We start from the raw sequence: 4,953 nt of genomic DNA on the forward strand, positions 1-4,953 counted from the left end.
TGCAATCTTGTTTAAGTGTGAAACACATGTGTGAACTATTTATGTTTTTGGAAAAAAAAATTCTGAAATTATGAGTTGGTCCAACCCTATTTTGGTCGTTAAATTTGCTCTAGCGACTAAGAGGACTTCCCACATGACCGTTAGAGCCCCAATGGTCATCGGGGAGTAGCCCTCGGTCGACTCTTCTTTAAGAGTCCACTGAGGCCCAAAATCCTCAACCACCTTGAATTGGAGTTGCTTTGAGATTCTTTTGGTGACATATATCAACTTTTGGATTTATAATTATGGATAATTAATTTGTCGTTTAACAACAATTTTATGTAATGTTGGTATGAAGCCAATTATTTTAGTTTAACTAAATCAATATTTTCTAACGTGATAACTAATTTCGTAAGTTGTTGCTGTAACGACTAATGTTTTTATTTAGAAAAAGGATTGTATTTACTACTTGTTGATTGTTGATTCAATTAGTTTCTTGAAGAATCTTAATTGTTGATTTTCAAAATTCTATTCCAAATTTCAATTTCTCTTTCTAAAACTTAAATAAACATGTTTGATGATAAAACTTGAAACAACCACATATTTTCTTTTCGTTTTTAATGGTTAACTAGCTAGAATCACGTAAGTTTGAAAAAAAACTAGAATCACGTAAAATTTGTAAGGAAACTCGAAACTCATTTGACAAAAACTTCAAAGGAATTTCTCTCTTTAGAATCATTTAACATAAACTTCTTTTTGAGCCCTAAAAAACTCGATTTCAATGAGAAACTAAGATAATAGAACAACTTCAACAAGTAAATTGCTCAATGATTCAGTCAAAATATCGGCGTACTCGTCGTATTCATCAAGCCATCGCATCGTTGTCTTATCACATCTTAATCTGATGGTTATGAGAAATTTCATAGGTAAGACATAAGCATTATCTTCATTGGAAATTGGTCCAAATCAGAAATGGACTTCAAGAGTAATTTGAAAAGTCCCGTAGTGCCCAAAAAACAAAAAAAAACTATCACTGGAAATAGGTCTAATTCAAGGTCACGACTTTGGGACATAAAGACTTAGTCAACCAAAATTGACTTAGGAGACATATCTATTATATAAAACAGAAGGGAAAACGATGACTGAGACAAACATCCTTTTTTAATAAAGGATATTGTCTGGAAGGTTTTCTCAAAATTTAAATTATAGTCCTTCTTCGAAATAAAATAACCAATTTCAAGAAAGAAATAACCGTGTGTCTTTAGAAGAAAAAAATGACTAATTTAAGAAAAAAGGAAACAAAAGATATTTCAAGAGTTAAAAAAACGGGGGATGTGTTTTAAGTCCAAAATCGCATGATCAATGAGTCTAGAGACCAAAGATAATCTGAAATAGAAAATAAATCCACTCAAAGTAAATTACATGTCTATCCTCTCATTCTTTTTTACTACCTAACCTATCCTAAGTTAAAAAAAATAACCTAAAATAAAATATACCATAATATTTAGAGATTCATTAAATGATTTCCTTAAAAATAAACTTTCCTTCCGGAAAAATAGTTGCCTTTTTCGTTTAGTAGAATACTTTATTTTATATTTATATTAGAATTGGTCAAAATCAAACCGAAGAGAGAGAGAGAGAGCATCGTCACTTTCTAATATACGAACTAGGTTTTGATTTCATTCATCATCGACGCCGAATTAAACCGAGTGAAAAAGGCAAAAGCATCGAGTGGGAGAGAGAGAGAATCGATTGCTGGTTTCATTCATCATCTACAGTAGTGAAGAGTAAGAAAAAACAAACGTTAAAATAAAATGTTAAAAATGTTGTTGGACTCGATAATATTCTACCAGCATAGAATTTTATTAGAATCTACCTATTGTAACAAATTCATATCAGATGGTAACAGAATCAAGAAAATGCTAGTAAAATACTGAAAATGTAACAAAAACAATTTCACATAATATATTTTAATTACTAAAAAGTATTTGTTAACCTACTGTAACAAATTCATAAGATGCTAGCAAAATATTCTTGCTTTTTAAACTACTGTATTCATATTCATTCAACAGATGCTAATAGAATGTAAAAATTGCTATGAGAATCAATAAGATGTTAGCGAAATAGTATTTGCTTTTTAAACTACTTTATCAAATTCATTCAGCAGATGCTAGTAGAATGTAAAATATGCTAGTAGAATCAGTAAGATGCTAGAAAAATAGTTTGCTTTTTTAACCTCACAAATGAATTTGTAGATGTCTAATTGGATCGAGGTAGAAATAAAAAGCAAATCACAAATTCATACTTTCTTGAAATTCAAAGAACATAGAGTTACAGAGAGAGAAAATCGTTTTTGGGAGAGAGCATCTCGTTTTAGGTAAATATCCATCGAATTGGTAGGTTAATTTAGACAAATATCAGTTTTGGAAATAATATATTTTCTTGAACTCAAAGAACATAAAATTACAGAAAGAGAAACTCATTTTTAGGAGAGAGAAACTAATTTTAGGTAAATATCCATTGATTTGGTAGGTTACTTTAGGAAAAGTATTTGTTAACCTACTGTAACAAATTCATAAGATGTTAGCAAAATATTCTTGCTTTTTAAACTACTGTATTCATATTCATTCAATAGATGCTAATAGAATGTAAAAATTGCTATTAGAATCAATAAGATGTTAACGAAATAGTATTTGCTTTTTAAACTACTTTATCAAATTCAATTATCAGATGCTAGTAGAATGTAAAATATGCTAGTAGAATCAGTAAGATGCTAGAAAAATAGTTTGCTTTTTAACCTCACACACGAATTTGTAGATGTCTAATTGGATCGAGGTAGAAATAAAAAGTAAATCACAAATTCATACTTTCTTGAAGTTCAAAGAACATAGAGTTACAGAGAGAGAAAATCGTTTTTGGAAGAGAGCATCTCGTTAGGTAAATATCCATTGAATTGGTAGGTTAATTTAGACAAATATCAGTTTTGAAAATAATATATTTTCTTGAACTCAAAGAACATATAATTACAGAAAGAGAAACTGATTTTTGGGAGAGAGAAACTAATTTTAGGTAAATATCCATTGATTTGGTAGGTTACTTTAGAAAAATATAAGTTTTGGAAATAAAGATTAACATTAAATATCCACCATAAATATTCTTTCATAAAATTTATGGAAAAAACAATTGTATTAACTCAACCATCACAACCTTTGGTTTACCAATGGTTAAAAAATATCTATGAAAGGGCAAAAATGAGAGAAAATTAAAGGATTGATGCATGGGGCCCACCAAATAGTGAATTTTTGGACTTATTTTACATTTTTGATTTATTGGTTTTATTTTATTTATTGATTTAGGAGTGGATATATGATTAATTACCCCCCTTATTTTTGGACCTTAAATTCAAAAATCCTTAAAAAAAGAAATTAAAATCTCTATCAATAAAATAAAAACTAATTTAAGAAAATGAAACAAAAGAAAATAATACCAAAAAGTTAGAATACAATATTAAATATAACAACTGTCCAGTTGAGAATACAACATTAAATACATATATATATATATACTTACAATGTCCTTACAATGTCTTCATCACTTATCTAATTGATATAACACTTCGTATCATTTATATTGTGTGTTCAAAGTTATTTGATTGGTAAGTTGTGTCTTCATCACTTATCTAATTGATATAACACTTCGTACTCTCTCATATTCATATTAAATAGAGAAAAGGAGGTTAAGATAATTTAGAAAATCACTATCACTAAACAAGGAGAGGTATCGATAGCGTAAGGGTTATCTTCTCAATAAATCTATCTCCTATATTGTTAGAATTAGGTTTAAGATGGGTCATGTATAAAATGACAATTTTCATCTGCAACATCATTGTTGATTGAATTACGTCTTTACGAGGGTAAAATCCATGCCGCACACAGGGTTATATCAATTGCGATAAGTAAAGTGCGCATGTCAAAATAGATTTTACTGTGTTCGGTCGACAAAGATCTTCGATTTCAGGTCAGTTATCTCTACACTGGGAAGGGGTTTTGTATTTGGTTGCTTCATTTGATGTTAGTATTTCTCTTTTAATTGATTGACTCAATTGACTTAGACTTGAAGGAATTTAGCATTTTGTTATTTACAATAGTTTAAAGACAGAATATTAGCCGAAAAGTTATTTGTTGATAATAAGTGTTAAATATTCTGCGTATCATTCATTTTTGTATGTTTTTCTAAATTTTATTCAAGTTTGATTTTCACCGTGCCGGAGGCACGGGCTATACCTAGTACAATATTAAATATAGAAAATCGGGTGACACGTTTGGAGAATACAATTGTCAGTGCCTTGGGCCACGGGATATACCCTAGTTTATCATAAAAAATGCTAGAGACTTTCCTTTATATCCCAAAGAATCCGACTTAATCAAACAACCTCTTGTTATATCATTTCACAATTATTTACCAATGGTAAAAGTAAATAACATTAACCTAACTAGGGGCTTATGAGATGGGCTATCCATATTTAGTACATCTATCTAACTTACAGATATGTGTAACTATTGGGTACAGATTGTGCCTTGACTACGGAGTAAGTTGGATTCCAAATCAAACTTCCTTAGAGCATTTCCACTCTAAATGTCCCTCCAAATGAGCATCTTCTCCGAATTTGAGACCCACTTTAGGAGGGGTTCTCCAATGGTTCAACACTATCCACCTCTCCAAAACTTTTTAGTCCACTATTTTAATCTAATAATTAAACAAAAACTCATTACTGCGAATATGTTAAATTAGAAAAAGACAATAATTATGTCAAAAATCACTAATATATTAAGAAAAACATTAGACTAAAAATACTTAAAAGAAAACATTAGACCAAAATTACTTAAAAAAATATTAGACTAAAAATGAAACTTAATTATTATATTAATAATAAAATTAAAGACATAAAATAACAACATAAAACAGAATAGGGAT

Source organism: Eschscholzia californica, unplaced genomic scaffold (assembly GCF_041429995.1).
Source record: "Eschscholzia californica isolate CP2 unplaced genomic scaffold, dmEscCali1.0.p SCAF_1, whole genome shotgun sequence".
NCBI classification, from domain to species: domain Eukaryota; kingdom Viridiplantae; phylum Streptophyta; class Magnoliopsida; order Ranunculales; family Papaveraceae; genus Eschscholzia; species Eschscholzia californica.